Below are 11,967 nucleotides of genomic sequence, written 5' to 3' on the forward strand. Positions count from 1 at the left end.
ATTTTTAAATCCTCACTCAAGGATATGCTTATTGATTCTAGAAAGAGGAGAGAGGAGAGAGGAGAGAGGAGAGAGAGACAGACGATGTGAAAGAGAAATATTGAAGGGCTACCTCTTGTACACGCCCTTACAAGAGATTGAACCCACAACCTGGTGTATCATGATAATACCTCTAGCCAGAGCTAGGCGGCATTTTGATGTTTTGGGTTTATAGCCATGGGGTGTGTTTGTGTTTGTGATCCATGTTTGGTATTGGGAGAAGGCATTAGTCAAGGTTCTCCAGAATAGCAGAACCCTGTTCTGGAATTGGTTCCTTATAATAGTTTCGGGGAAAGTAGGCTTTTATAATCATGGGAGCCAGCAAATCCAAAATCCTTAAGACAAGACAGCAAACTGAAATTTAAAGAGTTGATCTCACAATCACAAATGTGCTGTTTTCAAGACAGATCAGCTGGCTGGAAACTCAGGCAGGATTTCTGTGTTGCAGTGTAGAGACAGAATTTCACCTTCTTTGGGAAATCTCTGTCTTTACTCTAAAGGCCTTCAATGATTGGATGAGGTTCACCTGTCCAAGGTAATCTTTACTTAAAGCCAAATGATTAGAAATATGAATTGCATGTAAAAAATACCTTCACAGCAGCATCTAGGCTATGTTTGACTAAACAACTGATCACCCACTATAGCCAAATTGATCCATAGAATTACCATCACAGGTAAGTAGCAATATTAGTTCCTCTCCCTACCCCCCCTTTACTCTACATGTCAACAATGTCGGAGGCCATGGTGTAATATTCCAAGCACTCAATTTTCCATTTTTTCTCCCTCCCCAACCCTTGCCATAGACAATGTGATAACATTTTACAGCCTGAAACTACACATTTATTATTGGCTCTTTGTTTAACATCTGTCTTTCACTAGACTCTGAACTACTTAAGACCAGGTAATGTATCTGCTGTTACTTACTGCTGTGTCTCCAATGCCAAAAGTTATTATTTTTGAAAAATTTATGAGGATTAAATGTAGTAGTCCAGCCCATTTCATTGGGACAGGAAAGAAGACAGGAGCAGACACCTAGGAAAAGACAAAGAATAGTCATTTAGTGTAGTGTGACTCACATTTCATTCTCCAACACCAAGCAAAGCAGCTATAATAGTTATTAGATCAAGTAATGATTTGCAGAATGAGAGGGCCCCTAACAAACAAGTTGTTCTAGGACATTTTTCTTGTTTGCCTGGTCATTATATGTTAAAAGAAGCAGAGAAATTATGGTGAACAAGCAAGGGACTATATTCTCCTATAAATTATAAGCTGAGGATTAAAGTTCACTTGTTAAAACCTGAAGTGGAAGAACATTTTAAAGGGCTTTTAAGTTAAGCTGTTTTGAACTGAGACATCAAGGAATTAAGAAACATGGAGGAAGCAATGTATATATGCCCTAAAGTAGTTGAAGTTCTGATCTTGAAGGCTTTTATGTGCTATGTGGTCATTGCATGAGAGGAAATAATGAGTTTATGGGAAACAAATCACAGAATTTCCTGTCCTTTACGTTTCTAAATATTAATTCATTGAGTCCCATTTTATCCATTTTCCTTTAAATACCCTCTTATTGCTGCCTAACACAGAAACAATAAGTAATACAAGATAGAACAAAAGTGACAAAATAGACTGCTTGGGTTTTATGGAATCGTTATTTTACGGCCTCAGACTTAGCCCCAGGCCCAACAGCCTTTCAGGCTGGCTGTGTTCATGGAGAGTGAACACATGTGGTTAAAATGGAGCCTGTAGTTGAGTTCAAAGAGAGTGGCAGGAGCGAAGATTATACTTACTCATTGACGACTGGGTGGAAATACCATAGTGGTGCTCTATTGTGCAATACCTCACTTAATGCATTGAAAGTAGGTATTGCTATTTATTTGAGAAAACTTATGTTCAGAACATTTTAGTGACTTGTCAGGGTTCTCAGAAAGTGGTGGATTCAGCATTGGAATCTATTTGATCTGATTTCAAAGCCCAGGCTTTTCTTGCTCCTCCACACTGGCTCCTGTCCAACACATGACAATAGATATTCCTTTTTAAATAAAGAATTCTCTCTCTCGTTCCAAAGAACAAAGTTCCAGCAATCACATAGCTGTGCCATATCTCTTAGGAAAAGGCAACTAATTTCATGATATAACAAGAAAGGGTATCGTTGCCCAAAATAATATCTTTAGCTGTTAATCTATTGCTAGAATATGAAATTACACACGTCATACACACACTTCTACTATCATTTATTAAATGTTGTAAGTATTTTGCATGCACTATCACCTGTAATTCTGCCAACAATCTTGTAAGGTAGGTAGTATCGTTCCTATTTTTGAAGAAGAAATTGAGACTCGGAAAGTTTTTTTCTCTCCCTCCTTCTGATTGACAGACTTTATTGTTAAATCACAGAAACTTTAGTGCTAAACAAAAAATCACTAAGTCCATTTAATGGCAACTGCAGGTCTTACTGTCCCCTGACAACCGAAGTGCAACGGAAGAGTCAGCCAAGGTCCTGAACACGCTCAACAGGCCCGCTGCCTGGAAGCCAGAGGCTGAGGAGCTTGCCATCCACAGTTATTTCCAAGTCAAAAGCAATATCCACAAGATGGGTCAGTGCAACGGGCTCTGATGCCCAGCGCACTGGTGGGCCCGGGCAGAGCACAGAGCAGGCCTGAGGTGGTCACCACGGTCCATATGTTCACTCACAAAAGCCAGGGGCAGAGGACCCCACACTGAACTATGCAGGTTACATTCAAGCAGATTTCCCCCTCCCACCCAAACCCACAGGACCAAACAAGACATCACCAGGAAAGACTCGGGAAAGCTGGATCAAAGGTTGGCCCAGGGTCAGCAAACCCAAACCTCACCCAGGTTTCCTGAGCAGCCGCTTCCAATATCTCTATTTCAGTGCAAACCACACTGAGCGAAAAGCCTAATTATTTTGAGCCTCTAATCTTTCATAAAAAGCAGCCTTTGTTTTTTCCTTTTTGTCTGGCAACCCAGAAGTCCGAGGAGGTGTCATCCTCAGTGTAGGCAGAGGCTACAGAAGCCAGCCAACTAGCACCCAAGCCCCAGTCAGGGCTCAGCGAAGTCCGGCCAAGAGGATGGATGGCCTTCTGTGAAGAAGCTCTGGCTGCTGCCAGCAGCGAGTCCCCTTCCTCCCCCAGGTAACCACATGAAGGGCAGCTCAAAGGCCTTCAGGGTGCAGGGCGTCATTACCCATGTGGCAGGATGAAAAGGACACGGAAGCACTATGTCAGTGGCGGGCTAGGCGCCTCCAGTGCTGACAGCAATGTTACACTAAGGGAGATGAGAAACAGCGCAAGGGAAGGGGGGGGGGTATTTTTATAACAAAGTTGATAGCTCTGTGTTCACTCCCCCAGACATACAAGTAGGAACAGATGCTGTGGTTTCTCCAAGATGGAGCATTCTTTGTAGTTCCACACGTGACGTTTGCAATGCTCGATGGCATTGCACAAGGCAGCTGTCTCTGTGTTCTGGCAGCAGTAGCTTGGGACCCAGACATACTACTCTGTTCCCAAAAGAGGCTTTCGGGCTCTGGGTTAGGCTCCAGCTTTCGAGCACATGTAGGACGGCTCCATCACCTCTACCAGGATTTCTATTTCTGGGCTCGTACTCGGTCACAAACTGATCACACTGATTCTTGTATGGGTCAGGCAGGAAGCTGCAGCCTTTCTCCAGTGCTGTTTTTCTTCAGGTTGTTGTCCAAATAACCAACCAGTTTTTTGCACACCTCACAGAAGGCCCCGTCCTTTTGCTAAGTCACATGTGTGGTCAGTGCAGGCAGCCCCTTCTTGGTGCAAAGCTGGAGAATGCTGCACATCAGCTCAAGGCTCATCTCCTGAAGGAGGATGGAAAGGATGGAGCAGCCATAAGTGTCCACCACCTCTTGGCACTCTTCGGACAAGGATTTGGGCAATTTTGAGCACACTTTATCGAAAAGCGTGAATTATTTCTTCCTCAGTCTTGTTGCTGTCGATCATCTTGACCACCTCCTTCACCATGTATTCACACATCTCATAGAAAACATGGGCCTGCACCGGGCCCTTCTTAATGGGCTCCACCAGTTCCAGAGCAGGGATGACGTTCTCCGAGACCACTTTGGCAGGGACCAGAGGCTGCATGGGCATCTCCTGCTCTCAGAACCCGACCATAGCATAAATGTCCTTGGATTGCATGTGCATCATAATCTAGATAACAATGTCAGAGTACTAGTCGACATAGTTCTTGCACATGTCGGCCATGCTAGGCTCCAAGAGGTCACACTTCTCCTGGATATGTTCCACCAAGGCCTACATAAAGGTGGAGTTGGTCCTTAGAGAATTCTGGATGTCGGTCACCATCTGGATGCAGTCCTGGCAAACATCCTACCAGCCTTTGGCTGGGACTCTCAGTGGGGGCTGCCCTGCGGGTAGAGGAAGAGGGGGATGTTGGGCATGGAGGGCGCCACCATCTTAGCCACGTCCAGTTCTGGGATCTTATTGGACTCAAGCTGCTTCTGGTGATTGAGCTCTGCCAGGTGCTTTTGAAGAGACTCGCAGAGACTGAGAGTGGAGCACACCTCCTCGGGTTGGCTCATCTGTCGTTTAATCATGTCCAAGATGACTGGGAGGTAGGTGTCCACCATCTTCTTGCATGGGGCCGACATGTCTGGCTTAGGAAGCCAGTCACATGTCTTCTCCAATACTCGAGGATCTCTTGCTCAGTGGCATTGTCTTTCAACATGTCAGCTGCGGTGATGACATCTTTGCACAAGTTTCAGGGAAGGGATTTCACTGTTGGCTTGTTCCAGACGGTCTGCAGGCAGTGCTTCATGGCCCCGCAGTTGGCCATTGTCTTCATGTTCTGGCACCACACTGCTGAGCCTCTGGTGCATTCTTTCAGGCTCAGGACAGGACTGGCTAGAAAAAAGGAGCGTCATGGAAACGCTGGACTCCGCAGTCTGCAACAGAAAGTTTATTTGTTCAAGGTCCCACAAGTAGTGGAGCTGGAACAGACCCACATCTGTGACTAAGAGCTCAGTGCTCTTAATAACTATATTGACCTTCATTCACTCACTCACTCAACAAATATTTATTGAGTGCTTGCTCTATTTTTAATAATGTGGATATAACAATGAAAATTACCTAGCTTCTAACCTCAAGGAGTTCATTTAGGTGGGGGAAACAGGCACATACATAAACAGTGATAACTGAATTTAGTAAGGCAGGACCACTATATGCAGATATGTGTAGAATCTGTACATATCTCCATTATGGAAGCTAAGCTGAAAGGCATCCAATATAACTTTTTTCTTGTGGGGTGATACAGGTATTGAGGATTATTTCAGGGAAGGAAGCTTCGGGGAAGAGGTAACACTTTATGCAACTTTTAATCAATGTGAAAGCATTTACTAGAGAAAATTGAAGGGAAGAAGGAATTATATAGAAAGAATTATGCGATAAAAATCACAGAAGAGAGACAAAGTGGTCTGGGCAAAAATGGGGTAGTTGAGGTTATTTACTTTTTTCAAAGAACAGTTTAATTGGAGGTTTTTTAGTCACATCAAATTTTCCTCCACTTACTTGGAAGCCATTCAGAGTCATGAATTGATATCTGAGAGAAGAGAATGAAGTAGACAAAAGGAAAGAAAGATACCACCATCTCTTTAGTACCTGCTGAGTCCCAGATGCTTGGCAAATTTTATCTCGTCCACAAAATATATCTTCAAAATAGAATCATCCTTATTTTATAGAAAAGAAAATTGAAGTAAACCTAAAAGACCTTGTTTGACTTAGTCAAAGAAAGAGCCAGGATGAAGCCCCATGTGTTAGTCACTCATTTACTTTGTAATGAGAAGAATATACTTGTTTATATGACATTTTTTCTTTACCCTTACTTAAGGTGTTTACCAGAGAAAACCTCATAATCATCATTATTAAATATGTGTGTAAGGAAAGTTTTGTACTTTAATTTGTCCTCTGCATTTGCAGTTTTATTTACTGCATGAGTTTTATGTAAGTTCATAAAAGTCAATAAACTCAACATTCCAGAAATCACTGGCAATTTAACATCTACATAATTAGGGTAACAAAAAGGAAGTTAATTCAGTGTGGGCTTATGATGATTAACTTAGTCCCATTTCTTTCCCTGAAGAGAGGAAGTATTGAGGAATAAAGTAATGTGAGCCTGCTGCATCCAACCAGATAGATGTGGAAACAAAAGATTTATTATGAAATCCTTAAAATCGCAGTGCCCTTTCAGCTAATTATGGTAGCTTAATTAAAGTTATTTTAAGTAATAGTTAATTATGTTTAATGAAGGTAATTATGGAATTAACCAGGGGAATTTGAATGAACAGAAATGCAGAGATGTTTGGCCTCTGAGTATCAAGTATACTATGTTATATAGATCCAAAAAACATCTCCATGTGTATATATAGGATAAAGTATGAAATATGATTATAGTTTTGATTATACAAAACTACTACCAACAATGAATAAAGTTATGTACATGATGTTATGAAGTAAACCAGTATATTTTCAGAAAGTTTAACAGATGGAATTATATTGGATTTGATTTATTTTAATGTAAGATTAATTTTGGGAGGCAAATGAAGAGCAAAATTCTAACAGTTAATACTACTTATGTTTTGAAAGTCTTCTCTGTCCATGCATTATTCAAATTTACCAGATGTTTTGGGGACTTTGGCTGACTTTAGGAAAGGTCTGGCATTTTTTACTTTAGACTGAAATATCTAGGTCTCACATTGTTACCATCCTGTTCTTGATTTAATAAGGGCGCAGGATGTATAGGCAAATGAATAATCTTCCCTGAGCATTGGTGATGTTTGTTAAAAAACCTCCCTACTGCCTTCTTGGCTTTGCTGTGGCTGCAATATATCACTCTGCTGAGAGAGTTCCCAGTGAGTTATTATTAGGTCAGTTGTACGTAAAGTATAATCTTCTAGAACCTTCCAGAGTGTTGTGCCTTTAGGGTAATTTTAGTTTGTCTAGGTTAAGTGGCTATTTTCTTCTAGACTAGGTGATAGTCTTAAGAACATTTGTGCTGATCCAAGCTTCCACCTAGATTTTCAGGCTCCTCAAGTTTCTTATTAGGTTTTTTTGTTGGATAATTGTTACTCTACCTTTATATATATATTAAAAAAATCAGTGATCTCTACCTATAACTGAATGTTAAGTAGACAGTGGAAGCTTTCCCTTCCCTTTCTTTTTTGAGGGTAAATCACACTGGGGTGGAGGAGATGGATGGAAGTTTCACAGGATTAAGCACTGAAGACCTCAGATTTCAGGCTCCTTGCTGTTAGAAGTGCTGACATTCACCATTACCTCTCAGGGATGGCATTTCAGTGGTGACTGCATTGATAGTTCCCAGCAAAAGAATTCAGCAATAGGAACTCCTAATGGAATCTGTTAGTTCCTCAAAGATGATCAAACTATTTATGAGATTCTCATTGACCCACTATGATGAGAAGTGCAAAGCATTGGTGAGCTTTTATAATGAACATTTTTTTTCATTTAAAATATAACATTTACTTAATACCATTTAGTAAAAATGTATTTTAAGAATAATGTATATTAATTGCAAAAGATAAAAAAAAAAAAAAAAAACAAAGAAGCACATATAAAAACCACCTAATAGATTATAGTATTCCATAGGCCATAGAGATTGGTTCAGTTGTGGTCTTACAAAGACCAAATAGAATAGCCAAATAGAATCATTTACTGAACTAATATATGGATATCCAGAAATGGAAATGCCTTTATCCATAGGGGTGTAGGTTGGCTAGTGTGAATCTGGAGCTCTTGGTCATATTCCACCCCAGGTGGAGACAGATTGCAGAATGAAATGAATGTGAAAAGAGGCTGAGTGGAGAGGAGAAAGAGAAATCCTTAATGGTAGTATCTGAGATTTGACAATTCCTGAACAAATCCACTACTGGCTTCAAAGTTATGTGAGCCAATAAATTCCCTTTTCTACTTAAGCTAGTTTGACATGGGCTTCTGTAATTTGCAGTTAAAATTGTTCAGACAGTACTTGCATTGTGAATAACTTTACATGGACCCCTGTGACTTAGGGAATGACTGTTGTAAAATCATGGTTGTGTCTTAATATATGCTCCTGAAAGTACAGCTGAAACAGAGAGAATTTCTAATATGAGAAATAAAAAATAAGGAGACCCAACTAAATGTTTATTAATTGCAGAAGGGAAAATAAAACTTTACAGTGGAGGCATCTGAATGATACCACCTTAACCAAATGAATAAGATTAATATTACCAGTTAATATATCAACATTACATAGCCCTTAATATGAAGCACTGAGGAGGTCATGCCATCTCTGTGGTGTTATTTCCAATAATGCATAACTGCAATCTAATTATGAGAAAATATTGGATAAATCCAAATTGAGGAACTTATTATAAACTAAGTGACTACTACTCTTCAACTGTTAAGGTAATGAAAGATAGAGAAATTGCTATAGGTTAAAGAAAACTAGGAGATATGGCAACTACATGTAATATGAGTTGCAATATCAGTTATTGAATTTAATAAAATTAATGCAATGTCAATTAGATCCTTGAGCAGAAAAAGGACATTAGTAAAAAGTGGTGAAAACTAAATAAAATCTCTAGTAATGATATTGTACCAATGCTCATTTCTTAGTTTTAACATTTATATTATTCTATCTAATAAAGAGAGAATATGCTAATTACCTTCATGCCGACACAAAGATGGTGGTGCCCGCAACCAATAAGGAGGGAATATGCTAATTGACTGCCCTGCCCTCAGAGATGGCAGTGCCCACAGCCACAAGATGGTGGTGCCCAGTCCCCTCAGCCCCACTGGGGCAGCAGGCCTGGCCTTGTGCACCTATCTCTGGAGTCCCCCATCCTCTCAGCTCCCCAGCCACCCAGGGCCAGCATGAGGGCAAGCCTTGGATGGCAGCTGCCCAGCTGATGCCTGAGGTGCAGGCAAGCCTCATATATTGGCTGCCCAGCTGCCCAGGGTTGGCCTGAGGCTCAGATAATCAGGGCTGGACAAGGCTTGGCTGCTGGCAGTGGCAGCAGCAGACATGTGATGGAGGTATTGCCTTTCCCTGATCACTGGGTCACCACCCACACCTGAGGGCTCCCAGACTATGAGAGAGGGCAGGCCAGGCTAAGGGACCACCCTCCCTCCAGTGCATGAATTTCATGCACTGGGTCTCTAGTGTAAGATATTAACTAAAGGAAGCTGGTTGTAGAATATGTGGAATTCTTTTTACTATGTATCTCTTCTGTAGTTCTAAAATTATTTTAAAATAAAAAGTTAAGAAAAACAGTATACATACCGAGCAAAAAGCATGGGGAAGATTATAAGAGTCATAGAAATGGCATTAGCTAATCTATAACACCCCTGTGTGGGGATGTAGTATTCCCTAGATTTTACAGAGAAGAAGAGCTACACTTTGTGGGTTGTTGGATAGAATCTGCCCCTCTACCTCCTCCATCAAGGTCATACTTAATGACTCATAGCATCATAGATTTAGCTAATGTTTGATAGATTTCTGGTCAGTATTCTTAGTTTCTGGAACTATTGAAACTCTTCATTTCTCTGTCTGTACATTAATATTTAAATGGGAAGTTGTGAGAAGGAAAGCCAGGCATTCTTATTTTATTTATTTATTTATTTATTTATTTATTTATTTATTTAGTATTTTAAAAAATTTTAACTATAGTTGGTACACAATCTGATATTGGTTATATTAATTTCAGGTATATAATGCAGTGTTTCAATATTTTCAATCATTACAGTGTGATCACCCCACTACTTATAGTAATCATTTGTCATTGTATAAACTTATTGCAATATTATTGACTATATTCACCTTACCCTTTTCAGCCCTTTTCCTACCCCACTTCCTTCTGGTAGCCATCCCTTTGGTCTCTGTTTCTGAATCTGGTTTTGTTTTGTTTGAATGTTATATTTTTTAAAGATTGCATATATAATTGAAACCATATATATTTATTTTCCTCTGCCTGACTTATTTCACTTAGCATAATACACGCATGTTTTTGCAAATGGCAAGGTTTCATTCTTTTTTATTGCTATGTGATGTTTCTTTTAAAAAATTTTATTTATTTATTTGAGAGAGAGAGAGAGAGAGAGAGAGAGAAGAACAGAGAGAGAAAAAAACACACATTGATTTGTTGTTCTACTTACTTATGTATTTCTTGTATGTGCCCTGACCGAGATAAAACTTGCAATCTTGGAATATCTAGAAGATGCTCTAACCAACTGAGCTACCTGAACAGGGTTGATGTGTAATATTTCATGTATGGTATACATACACCACACCTTCTTTATCCATTCATCTATCTATGGATACCTAGGTTGCTTCCATGTATTACATATATTGTTAATAGTGCTACAAGCAACATAGGATTGCATATGTATTTACAAATTAGTAGTGTTTTTATTTTGTTTGGATTAAATACCCACAAGTGGAATTGCTGGGTCCTATGCTGTATCTCTTTTTAGTTTTTTGAGGAATCTCTATACTAAAGGCTATACCAGTTTTCAGTCTCACCAACAGTGCACAAGGGTTCTTTCTCTTTTCTCCACATTCTCACCAACTCAAATTCTTTGTTGACTTTTTTATAGTAGCCATCGTGATGAGTGTGAGGTGGTATCTCATTGTGGTTTTGATTTTCATTTCCCTGATGATAAGTGGTGTTGAACATCTTTTTATATGTCTTCTTAGGAGAAATATATATTTTTATTTTCTCTGCCCATTTAAAAAATGTTCTTATTGATTTTTAGATAGAGAGTAAAGGAGAGGGATAGAGAGATAAATATTGATGAGAGAGGAACATGTTAGATCAGAGAGATGAACATCATTCCTGCATGGCACTTCACTGGGATCGAGCCTGCAACCTGGCATGTGCCCTGACTGGGGATCAAAGTGGTGGCCTCTTGGTTTCTGGATCACCACTCAATTGCTGAGCCACACACTGGTGGGGCTTCTCTGCCCATTTTTTTTTTTTATTGGATTACTTATTTTTTGTTTAGTTGTATGAGGTTTTTTTTTTTATATATGTTTTGGATATCAAACCCTTATCGGATATATCATTTGCAAATATATTCTCTGTTACAGTAGGTTGCCTTTTCTGTTGATTTTTTTTTTCTGTGCAGAAGCTTTTTAGTTTGATGTAATCCCATTTGTTTATTTTTGCTTTTGATTTCCTTGCTTGAAGGGATATGTCTAAAAAGATATTACTGAGACTGATGTCAAGTAGTTTTCTTCATATGTTTTTTGGATTTCAGGTGTTATAATTATATCTTTAACCCATTTTGAGTTTATTTTTTAAAAATATGGTATAAGGGAGTGGTCCAATTTCTTTTCTTTTCTTTTCTTTTCTTTTCTTTTCTTTTCTTTTCTTTTCTTTTCTTTCTTTCTTTCTTTCTTCTTTTTTTTTTTTTTTTTCATTATCTGTCCAGCTTTCCTTCCACTCTAGAGACAGTTGTTACTCCAGTGTATATTTTTACCTCCTTTGTCATAGACTGGTTGATCATATAAGTGAGAGTTTATTTCTGGGCTCTCAATTCTATTGCATTGATCTATGTTTGTTTTAATGCCAGTATCATACTGCTTTAATTATTGTAAGGTTTATAATATAGTTTGATATCAGGGAGCATGATACCTCCAACTTTATCCTTCTTTCTCAACACTACTGTGGCTATTCGGGTTTTTTGTGGTTCCATATAAATTTTAGAATTATTTGTTCTACTTCTGAGAAGAATGACATTGAAATTTTGATAAAAATTGACTTTGTATGTTGTTTTGGGTTGTATAGCTATTTTTACAATATTAATCCTTCCAATCCATGAACATAGTATGTATCCTTCTGTTTGTTTATGTTCTCTTTCTTTAATGTCT

At 39.1% G+C, this 11,967-nt stretch overlaps 1 pseudogene; it reads right to left on the bottom strand.

Moving 5' to 3' along the window:
- Window positions 1–3,273: 3,273 nt before the first annotated feature.
- On the bottom strand, window positions 3,274–4,962 carry LOC118729642 (annotated as a pseudogene).
- Between the last annotated feature and the right edge of the window lie 7,005 nt (window positions 4,963–11,967).

This window comes from Pipistrellus kuhlii, unplaced genomic scaffold (assembly GCF_014108245.1).
Source record: "Pipistrellus kuhlii isolate mPipKuh1 unplaced genomic scaffold, mPipKuh1.p scaffold_m20_p_3, whole genome shotgun sequence".
Classification (NCBI taxonomy): domain Eukaryota; kingdom Metazoa; phylum Chordata; class Mammalia; order Chiroptera; family Vespertilionidae; genus Pipistrellus; species Pipistrellus kuhlii.